The sequence below is a fragment of the Enhydra lutris genome, unplaced genomic scaffold, assembly GCF_002288905.1.
Source record: "Enhydra lutris kenyoni isolate GAN:26980312 unplaced genomic scaffold, ASM228890v2 scaffoldscaffold114, whole genome shotgun sequence".
Classification (NCBI taxonomy): domain Eukaryota; kingdom Metazoa; phylum Chordata; class Mammalia; order Carnivora; family Mustelidae; genus Enhydra; species Enhydra lutris.
Genome location: NW_019154198.1, coordinates 816,754 through 828,944, shown reverse-complemented (window position 1 = coordinate 828,944; position 12,191 = coordinate 816,754).

Genomic DNA, 12,191 nt, shown 5'->3' with positions numbered 1-12,191 from the left:
CCAGGCAGGGGAAGAAGGGGGGTATCCAGACACATGGCCAAAGGACGGCGTGGAAGCGAGAGCCTCTCTACGCCGCACCCCTCCCCGCACCGCCCAAGGGCCCCAGCGCTGCCTCCGAGCTCCCACCGCCCTAAAAACCCTCGAACGGGCCACCAGAGGCTGCGGCCCCCTGAGCGGATACACAAAGGGCAGGACTCATGACCCATGTCACCCACCAGGAAAGAGGCCTTCCGCGGCAAGCAAGGGCCCAGCCCGGACCTCCAAAGTTGGCTCAGCCAGTGGAGCCCCAGTAAGCCACCCTATCACCACGTGGGGGTGGTGCTGCGTGCCACACCACTTGCCCCGACAGCTGCCTCTGGGGTCACACACTAGTTCTCATTGCAGCCTCCAGTATCCGCATTAACGGCGTAACTTGCTCCAACAACCCAGCACTCGCAGCGCGCCCCGCCCCCACGCCTGCCTAGCAGCATCCCTCGCCAGAGCCCTATGTTGGTTCTTCTGAAGGACATTTCAGTTGCTTCCAACCAAGTTTTGGCAGTTATAAATAAAGTTGTGGTAAACACTGGTGTGCGGGTTTCTGTGTGAACATAAGTTTCTTACTCATTTGGGTCAGTAATGTGTTGCTGGATCTTGTGGTAAGAGCAGGTATTATTTTGAAAGACACTGCAATGAAGGGCAAGTATCCAAAATCCATAAAGAACTTATCAAACTCAACAACCGAAGAATAAGCCAGTCAAGAGATGGGCAGAAGACATGAACAGACATTTCTCCAAAGACATCCAGATGGCCAAGAGACACGTGAAAAAGTGCTCCACATCACTCGGCATCAGGGAAATACAAATCAAAATCGCAATGAGATCCCACCTCACACCAGTCAGAATGGCTAAAATTAGCAAGTCAGGAAACAACAGATGCTGGGGAGGATACGGGAAAGGGGAGCCTCCTACACTGTTGGGAATGCAAGTTGGTGCAGCCACTCTGGAAAACAGTGTGGAGGTTCCTCAAAAAGTTGAAAATAGGGACGCCTGAGTGGCTTAGTCAAGTGTCTGCCTTCGGCTCAGGTCATGATCCCTTTGCCTCCCACCCCTCTGCTTGTGCTCTCTCTGTTGAAAACAGAGCTACCCTACAACCCAGCAATCGCACTACTAGGTATTTACCTCAAAGATACAAATGTACTGATCCGAAGGGGCACCTGCACCCCAATGTCTATAGCAGCAAAGTCCATAATAGCCACTATGGAAAGAACCTAGATGTCCATCAACAGATGAATGAATAAAGAAGATGTGGACTACACAGCCAACAAAAAATGAAATCTCCCCATTTTCAATGATGTGGGTGGATCTAGAGGGTATTATGCTAAGCGAAATAAGTCAATCAGAGAGGGACAATTGTCGTATCTCACTGATATGTGGAATTTAAGAAAAGAGGATCATAGGTAAAGAGATGAAAAAATAAAACAAAATGAAACCAGAGAGGGAGACAAACCATAGGAGACCATTTATTTATTTTTTTTTAAATCTTATTTATTTGAGAGAGAGACAGCGAGAGTGAGAGCACACACGCGGATGAGAGGGGAGAAGTCAGAGAGAGAAGCAGATTCCCCGCTGAGCAGGGAGCCTGATGTGGGACTCTATCCCAGGACTCCAGAATCATGACCTGAGCCGAAGGCAGTTGCTTAACTGAGTGAGCCACCCAGGTGCCCAGGAGACTCTTAATCATAGAAAACAAGCTGAGGGTTCTTGAAGGGGAAGGAAGGAGGACGGGGTACCTGGGTGATGGACATTTATGGAGGGCATGTGATGTGATAAGCACTGGGTGTTATGTAAGACTGATGAATTACTGATCTCTACCTCCGAAACCAATAATATACTATATGTTAATTAACTGAATTTGAATTTAAAAAGGACACTGCAGGGGCACCTGGGTGGCTCAGTGGGTTAAAGCCTCTGCCTTCGGCTCAGGTCATGATCCCAGAGTCCTGGGATCGAGCCCCGCATCAGACTCTCTGCTCAGCGGGGAGACTGCTTCCTCCTCTCTCTCTACTTGCCTCTCTGCCTACTTGTGATTTCTGTCAAATAAGTAAATGAATAAATAATCTAAAAAAAAAAAGGACACTGCAAATGTTCATATAATTTGTTAAGATGGTATCTGAGAGCACGTTTTCACACTGAAGAATCAAACCAATTCAGGAGGTAGAATTCCAAGATGCCAAAAAGGAAGACGTCGGGGCACCTGGTTGGCTCAGTGGGTTTGAGCCTCTGCTTTGGCTCAGGTCATGGTCTCAGGGTCCTGGGATCGAGCCCCGCATCGGGCTCTCTGCTCAGCAGGGAGCCTGCTTCCCCCACCCCCTCTGCCTGCCTCTCTGCCTGCTTGTGATCTCTCTCTGTCAGATAAATAAAATCTTAAAAAAAAAAAAAAAAGGAAGATGTCATTGAGGGAAAACCATAAGTCAATTGTCTTAGGGTTGCAGCTGGGTCCAAGAACTACACTGACACAAGGCAGATTAACAGGAGAAAAGGGCACAAATTTATTATAACTTTCACAAGACATGGGAGCCCTCCTAAGGTAACAAGGACCCAAAGAAGTGGCAAGACCTAAACCCTTTTATTTTGGGCTGAACAGAGACATGGTTGTGGGAAAGTAAATAAGCTCCATGGAGAAACTAAAGGAAGATAAACATTACTTTTATAACAAAGTCTACACAGAATTTTCTTATTCTGAGCTTCCTGTCCTCGACAAGAATGTCACTCTCTTTCTGGCACAGGGAGGACATTTTCCATGGAAAGGGTGGGATCTCCTGCTTCCAGGAAGGAAAGGGGAGAGGTCAGTGCACCCTCAGGCACCTGTGGTCTCAGGGGCTTTTTTTTTTTTTTTTTTTAATCAATCGATATTCTTGTATCTTTATATCTCAGTCTTTCATTCCAGGTTTGGCTTCTGACAGGAGGAGGGACATATTTTCACGAAGGACACATTTTCCGTAAATGATGAGGTAGGCACAGAGAATCAGATGGGAACAGATTTGTGCATACTTTTGTCTCCTGTGGCAGGCAGATGATTCAGTTCCTGCCAGATGGGACTGCTTCATGATCAGGCAAAGTAGCAGGTGAAAAGAAGGGTAAATCGTGTTAGAAGAACATGGAGAAGGTTGGTTATAACCCAGAGCAACAATTTCACTGGAGGCAGATGAACTTAAATGATTTCCAAACCATGTTGATGGGAGAGTCAGTGCGCAGGCAACTTTGACTCGACAGCGCCACCACCTGGCTACTTGGGGATTTCATGTCCTGCCTTTTCGCACAGAGGAGGAAGACGGACAAACACAGTTGACCTCCCATACATAGAACTTCCAAATGAAGGGAGGACACTCATTGGGCAAATAATGACTCTAAGGGTTGTTTGAACTCTAAAGGTTGTTTCAAAGAGCTAACACAACAAGGAGGATGCAAATGGACTTGCCATTGAATTGGATGCTCACGAGTGGCTAAAATGATAAATTGTATGTGATGTCTATTTTTACCACAATTTTTAAAAATTTATTTGATAGAGAGAGACAGTGAGAGAGGGAACACAAGCAGGGGGAGTGGGAGAGGGAGAAGCAGGCTTCCCGCTGAGCAGGGACCCTGACGTGGGGCTCAATCCCAGGACCCCGGGATCATGACCTGAGCTGAAGGCAGACGTTTAACCAACTGAGCCACCCTGGCACCCCTATTTTTACCACAATTTTAAAAACCAAAGCAACACCCTCCTCTTCTTGACATGGAGTAAGGGACTTCCAGCGTCTGAGAGAGAGGCTCATTGCCAGTGTGAAAAACCAGGGTTCAGAAATTTGGAAGGCAGCTATGCTCACCACTATACCACCAACGCACCAGGGTTCAGAAATTTGGAAAATTTTCTTCCTCTTGAGGTGAACAAAATTGTAAATGGCAGTAGGTGTAGTTCCTGTAATTCAAAAGGAAAGGCAGGGGAGTTTTAACATTTAGAAGCCTACTCTGTCCACTTATCACAGCATTTACATTATAAATCATATGTAATTTCCTTGCAGGGATAGCACCAGAGCATCAAAACATTGAAGAGGACCAAAGCTATCATCAAATCTTCTGTCGGGGGGGCGCCAGGATGGCTCAGTGCTTGAGCGTCTGCCTTTGGCTCAGGTCGTGGTGCCGAGATCCTGGGATCCAGCCCCGCTTCAGGCTCCCTGCTCCGAGGGAAGCCTGCTTCTCCCTCTCCCAGTCCCCCTGCTTGTGTTCCTGCTCTCTTTGTCAATAAGTAAAATCTTAAAAAAAAAAAAAAAACCTTCCATCAGGGCCCAGGTGGGCAGAGTGTGAGTGACCCCAAGGATGTACGGAAAATTGGTGAGGAGGTGGGGCAGACTCTTTTGGTGTGTGTGTCTACATTCAGCAGGTGTAGGAAAAGAAAAATGCTGTTTCCTCTATTGCCCTTTTATGTTCTTGGCTGAGGTGCATGTAACAGAAAGATAGCTACGAGGGAGAGAGGACGTTTATTGCAGCATGCAGCGCACAACTCCAGGAGAAACCTAAACCAGAAGTAACTCAAAATGGTGGCTCTGAACTCCAGCTTCTATAGCATCAACAAATAACAATTAGGTTGTGGAGAAATGAGAGGAGAAAAAGCAGTCGTCTTAGGGTTCCCAGGTTGGCTTTCGTGAAAAGGTAAATACATGGGAGACTGATGTAGTAAGGTTTTGTGTATAGGTTTCTCTGGTGCTTTCTCTGTGCTGATAACAGTATCTTCTGTCTTCCTGTTCCAGAAAGAATGTCTTTTCTGTGGGAGTTTTATAGCCTTCTTTCAGGGAAAAAGGGAAGAGTCTCCATGTCCTTCTTGTGCCTGCTGTTTTGTGTCTTGAATTAAAAACAACCTATAGGGGCAACTGGGTGGCTCAGTGGGTTAAAGCCTCTGCCTTAGGCTCAGGTCATGATCCCAGGGTCCTGGGATCGAGCCCCACATCGGGCTCTCTGCTCAGCGGGGAGCCTGCTTCCTCCTCTCTCTCTGCCTGCTTCTCTGTGATCTCCATCTGTCAAATAAATAAATAAAATCTTAAAAAAAAACCCCTATATATGAAAGTGGCTTCTTTTGGGGTGAAATATTCTGGTTCCCTCCCTTCACAAGGAAAACTGAGCTCTCATTATTTATTTATTTTTTCTGAGCTCTCATTATTAAAACAAACATGTGTTCATGCTTTTCTTCACTGATGTTGTGTAATTGGGCTAACGGCTCCATGGTGAGCATCCCCTACAGGTACAAGAGGCAAGGACAATGTCGTCATGCCCCCAGACTCTCCCGAGACCAGAGCCACCCAAACCCTCCTGATACTGGTGTGCGCCTTTGTCACCTTCTCCCTTTCTTCCACCTTGGTACTTTATATGGGGCTATTTGATAATCCAAAATGTGGCTGATAAACACCATTGCACTTACGGAAACATGTTTCCCCACTTTTATCCCCTTTGTGCTCATCAGGAACAACAACCCCTGTCTCCAGGTTGTTCCCCCCCCTGCTGGGATAAAAAGATAATTTTTTTCTAAAAATTTCACAAGGTCTGGCAGTTTGCGTGGTCTGCAACATATTCATATGTCCATTCATCCATTATGTAGGGTTAAGTCTCCACCATGAAGCAAGACTTTTGGGTAATTCAGTGGTGCAATACATTTGACTAACAAGTGGCCCCAGTCCTTATTGGGGTTGAAATACATGGCGATGATCTTAGGACACACATTCTTCTTCAGTCTAGCCACCCTGAAATTGGGCTACACCATATGCTGAAGAACATCTTATACTTATGGCTGAACTTTGTCCCTGTCCTAGTGCACCAGCTAAGTGAGACACACGACAGAGGGAGAAACTGTCAAATCCTTAAAAATGTAAGCAATCTTATGTACATAAACCAATTTATGTACATAAACCAATGTTTAAAAACACTTAAGGGGTGCCTGGGTAAGCTCAGTCAGTTCAGCGTCTGACTCTTGGATTTGGCTCAGGTCATGATCCCAGGGTGGTGAGATCAAGCCCCACTGTCGGGCTCCAAGCTCAGTGGGGAGTCTGCTTTAGATTGCTGCCTTCTCCCTCTGCCCCCTCCCCCAGCTCGTGTTCACTCATGCTCCCTCTCAAATGAATCTTTTTATTTTTAGGTTTTTATTTATTTGACACAGAGACAGAGTACAAGTAGTCAGAGCAAGAGGCAGTGGGAGAGGGAGAAACAGGCTCTTTGCTGAGCCCCTGATGCAGGACTCGATCCCAGGACCCTGGGATCATGACCTGAGCCAAAGGCAGCTGATTAACCAACTGATCCACCCAGGCACCCCTCAAATAAATCGTTAACCCCACACTCTTGCAATTACACAAAAGCTCTGAGATCTCCTGTTTCTTACCTGGTGATCCAGGGGTCAAGCCATTATTCAAAATCACAATTTAGCAAATTTTTATTAGAAAAACAGCTTTGAGGATGGTTATGTTTAGCAACATAAAGAGCCAATCCCAGGGGCATCTGGGTTTTTCAGTTGGTTAAGCAGCTGCCTTTGGCTCAGGCCATGATCCCAGAGTTCTGGGATTGAGCCCTGCTCAGCAGGGAGTCTGCTTCTCCCTCTCCTTATGCCCCTGCTCCTTCTCTCTCTCCAATAAATAAAATCTTTAAAAAAGAGCCAACCCCATTTAAAGTATTAAATATTTACCATTCCTTTATGCTACCTTAGGGCAATAATTTTCTCTTACATTATCAAGTGTCCTTTGTAAAAGTTCCAAATGATTTTCAGTTCTTTCATTTTTAAACATTAAAATTTCATTAATCTTGAAATATTTTTAAGTCAGGTCTACTGGACTCTTTCCAACCATGTTTTTGCATCTCTTGGCTCAATCAGAAGATAGACTGATTCCTAGAGAGTGTGTGCACAGGAGAAGAATCAATGACTTAGCAAACTTTTCCTTTTTTCCCCCTGGTATTTGGGAAGTCTTTTTTGACAATGCCACAGTTTTTTTTTTTTAACATAACCAGGTCGAATGTCCATTTTCAGGACCCCTCTCCTCTAAAAGGAAGTTACAAACTCAAGGGACATGGAGGCATTTCAGCCAACTCCAGAATACTGTGGACTGAAAGAAAAGAAAGTTGGGCTAAAAATAGGACAAAGAGGGACACAGTTTAGGAGGATTCACCAATGAGGAAGGTTTAAGTTCATCATAAATTACCTAATGCCAGAGTTCCTAGGTGGCCCCTGAGATACTCTTCATTGGCAGGACAAAAAGGTAGTAAAATTCAGATTAATAAATGACCGCGTCTTTCGATACTTGGTATGGAGAGGCTCCAAAGCAGTTTACCCTCTAACTTGCCTCCCTGAAAGATCCTTAGATAAGATTATGTTCTTTGTCAGATAATTGCCAAAATGTCCATAACCTAGGAAGGAAAATGAAATGCAAAAGTAAACTTAACACTATTGCTAATAAATCCTTATAAAATCACTCAGACAAAATTATTTCAAATCAACTTACAACACAGTATTTTTGAGGAAGATGTCCAAGAGCTATGGAAACACACGAAGACCAATCAAATGAGAACACTCAGGCTGTTTATTCAGCCCTTGCTGCAACAAGGTTTTCAGAATCTATCACTTGCATTTTGACAGATTCTCAAAGGCAGGCAGAAGAGTGGTAAACTTACAGTGGTAAACTTACAGCCCCAGTCTTAAAAAGGTTAAGACTGGGGCGCCTGGGTGGCTCAGTGGGTTAAAGCCTCTGCCTTCAGCTCAGGTCATGATCCCAGGGTCCTGGGATCAAGCCCCAAATCGGGCTCTCTACTCAGTGGGGAGCCTGCTTCCCCCTATCTCTCTCTCTCTGCCTACTTGTGATCTCTGTCTGCCAAATAAATAAATAAATAAATAAAATGTTTTTAAAAAAATAAAAAGGTAAGACTTCAGGTGTGCCTCGATTGGGCAGCTGTAGGTGGGCTAAATAGAAGAGATGCATCCTACATGATTGGTTAGGGGTACATTTCTGGCCTTCTCTCGTTGGTATTATGTTGCAAACAAGGACAAAAATGAAGAAATCTGTCCATTATTAATCACGTCCTGGCTCTTCAGTGCCATCGTTACTGGGGTCATCCTTTGGCATCCTGAATTGTTGCAAGATATAATGGTATGATTTCCTACAGGTTTCACTTCTAGATGGCTGGCATCTTGGGCTGGTTATACAGATTCATGAGTTGGTTACCAGAGACTGTGGGTCTGAGTTCTATCTTTCTATACGGTCTGGCCATTGTCCATTTCCATATTCTCTCACCTCGACCCTGGTCTTTCTCTCACTTCTGAGAAGTTGACCAATTTGGAGAAAACACAAAATTCAAATCTTCACTGCGTCAAGATTCATTTCATCTTCATAGTGGTACTGCGAGGCTGGCTTGACCTTTTTATTGTTATATCATCACTGTGATCATCCAGAACAGTGCAGTTGCATAGAGGCATTTGAGACTGGAAAACAGACCAGCATCATGGCCACTGTGACAAAAGCAAGTGCAATTCATAGTCCCTTGTCTGTTTCATGGATCCAAGGACAAGAAGTATTAGCAATGACACAGATTCCACCATGACTAGCCAACAGGAAATCTAGAGCATTGAGACTGTCCATCACTACTCGTGTCAATGAGTTGAGACAAATGTTTACTACATCTAGGGCAGAAGTGGTGTCATTTAAAACTTCTGCCAAGGCTACTGATAGATTTATTAGTCTTTTCTATTTGTATGATTCCCACTGATGGGAACACTACTCACATCGTTTACATAAAAAATGAGTCACTAATTCCCTCAGTGTGCTGAATAGTAGAACAGACCTCATGTTGAAAATCATACTTGGATTGGATTTCCAAAATTGGTAATTTATATAACTAGGGTCTCTCATGTATGGACAAGTCTTTTTTTTTTTTTTTTTTTTAATGGACAAGTCTTAAGATACTATTCTGAAAGTACCTGAGGCGTTAATCTGAATCCTGTGGGCCCTCACCACAAAGGAAGTGGTTATCTGTCACAGGCAGAGACATCTGGGAACAAAGAAGTCTATCTTGATATAAGGTCAGAACCTAGGGCTTACATGACTGGGTTACATTTTTGGATCTCTATCGAGATGGATACCGGGTCGTAGGTATTGGGCACATTGCCCTATGAAGATTATTGAAATCAAACTTAGGATCGCCTGAGGTCTGATCAATAGATTGAAATAATCGGTTCTTTTTCTGGGAGAGAGGGACACTAGCAATGTCACACATTGATTTATGTAAGATCCATGTCCATGTGTGTGCAAGTGGAAATGCCATCTGCTGTAACTCCCTATGGTCTCATCTGATGCAACCTGCATGGCCCAGAGGTTTTATCAGGGTGGGCTGCAGAAGAATGGCGTATCCAGCAGTAAGTAAGATTGAGGGCAGTGGCTGCTGTAGGGATAATCGAATAAGGGTGCTAGACTGAGTATGTTCTGATGTAACCTAACCTTATAATATGAAGGAACAAACGAGTAAAAGGGCCATTAGTGGTAATGACAAGGGGTCTGCAGAAAATGAGAAGTGGAACAATTACAGGCAAGCAGATTAAAAAAACCAAACAGTAATTTCTTAAATGTCTTGCTCTGAGGTATTGAGTGGAAGCAGTTATCTGTTCCAAAGGTCTTGGGTCACCTGTCTGCTTTTGAAGATCAGCTTACAATCCTCAGTTTGAGGTCTTGGATGAGTAGCCTTAGCCTTCCAACTGCATGGAATTCTGGATTTCTTTAGTTGTGAACCATGAACCAGCATGACCTTTTGGAATTTCACTGCTCTATATGTTGCTAACAGCCCCTGATAGGTTCCTTCCCATAAGATTCAAGAGCAGTTACTCTCTGAGGTCTTCCAACAAATGGCATTTACTAGTTGAGAATCATGAAAAGGCTCTTTATTTTTTTTAAAGATTTTATTTATTTTATTTGACAGATAGAGATCACAAGGAGGCAGAGAGGCAGGCAGAGAGAGAGGGAGGAGGAAGCAGGCTCCCTGCCAAGCAGAGAGCCCGATGCAAGGCTTGATCCCAGGACCCTGGGATCATGACCTGAGCCGAAGGCAGAGGCTTTAACCCACTGAGCCACCCAGGCGCCCCATGAAAAGGCTCTTTAAAGCATGTTTTCAGAAGGCGCCCTTAATCAGTTAGTGATAGGACTGGGTATGGTACATGAGTCCCTGATAACATTTGCTATGTCTGCATATAGCAGAGCAGGACTAGTACTGGAAATGAAACCCCTAGACACATCATGAGTCTTCCACTTAGTAATTCATAGGGGGATAAATGAGTGAGTGGATGACATGGCCATAAGGGCTAGAGAGAATACCTTTGGCCAGGGGAGCTCAAAGGTTTCTGAAAGTTCTGCTGATGTTAACAATGGCAGTGGTCAGTTCAACTTTCCTAGAGGATTGTTGAATGATAAAATAGAGTTTATACAAAGTGTGACATGACCACTTAATGTAGATGTAAACAGTGGGATGACACAGGGTTGGAAACAAAATCAATCAGCTTTTCAGTGACTATAACAGCCGCAGCTTTTCAGCTAAGAAATGCTTTAACCCACTCTGCAAATGGACATACAATAAGTAAAACATATTCAAGTCCCATGGAGGGTAGAAGCTGGATAAAATCCATCTGAAGGTGTTCAAGGGGCCCTTGAGGTGTGGCCACCACTTATCCAGGGCCCCATGGTGATGTGTGCATGGTCCAAGCCGTGCAGTCCCTACTTGTCCCCCACTGGCTTGGGACTGTTCAGTAGGGATCAGAGCTTCAGGAAGAGCCAGGTGGGAACCTTACCCGCCCCCTCACTTCAACCTCAGCCCCTGCAAGGCCTGTCAGGTATAAACACCCCAATATTCACCCCAGTGGTCTTTTGCCCCCCTTTCCAAAGGCACTGCTGATCCCGCTCTCCACCCCTTAGGACAACTGTCACTCTTAAAAGTTCTCCATCTGAGCCCCCTTCCTGGGCCATGAGCTCTTTACATCCTCAAATAGCCCCAGAGGCGGTTCTGGTGATGATCTCCATTTTACATGGCTGGACGGCAAATTTCTCTTTGTGACCTCCAGTGAAAGGTGGGGATGGAGGAATCAATTCCAAGCCCATCTCTCCTTCTGGTCCCAACTACTCTACAGATTGTAATCACCTCCTTCCTCTGACCCTAGGGTGCCCTGCAGACCCTCTCCTTCCCAGATGCTGATGGCCCCTCTAAGATTTGCTAAGGCCACCATAACACATTACTTCAGACTGGGTGGCTTAAACAACAGAAGTGTATTTTCTCACAAATTTGGAGGCTAGATATGAGAGATCAGGGTGTCAGCAGCACTGAATTCTCCTGACACTTCTCTCCTTGGCTTGTGGGTGGGCATTTTCTTCTTGTCTTCACATGATCTTCCCTCTGTCTGTCTCCGTACCAATTTCCTCTCAATGACACTAGTCACAGTGGATTAGTGTCCACAGTATCGCCTTTATTTTACCTTTTTAAAAACCCTATTTCCAAACTCAGTGATATTCTGAGGTACTGGAGATTAGGACTTCAACATATCATTTTGGGAACATACAATTCAGCCCATAACTAACACATCTTTTCACAGGGAGCTATCAGGTAAGAGTTCTCATGAGAATGACCTCATTTAAACAGTCCCAAAATTGCAGCCCTGCAACTCAGGCATTGTGCTCTGAGGTATTAACACAAGAGAAATGAAACATATCCATATAAAGAATCGTAAATTTAAGAATCAAATATCTATAATAACTGTTTGATAATGCCCCAAACCAGAAACAACTCAAATATCTGAAAAAGACGAGTAAATAAACAAATAGTGGTTAATCCACAGAACATTACATTTCTTGACAATATCAAAAGAATGAACTAAATACACAGGTCCATTGACAAATCTCAAAATAAATAATATACCACATAAGGACACATAGGGGAAAAAAACCCAAAACATTTTATTTTCAATCATGTAAAATTGCAGAAAATACATATTAATCTATTGTAGAAGAAAGTGAATCAATGTTTGCCTGGAGGGCAGAGAGAAAGACATAATAATTAAAGGGCACGAATGAATACGGGGTGATGGATACGCACACTACTATGATTGTGATGATGGTTTCATGGGTTTATATGAATGTCAAAAATAATCAAATGAAACAGTGTAAATATGGA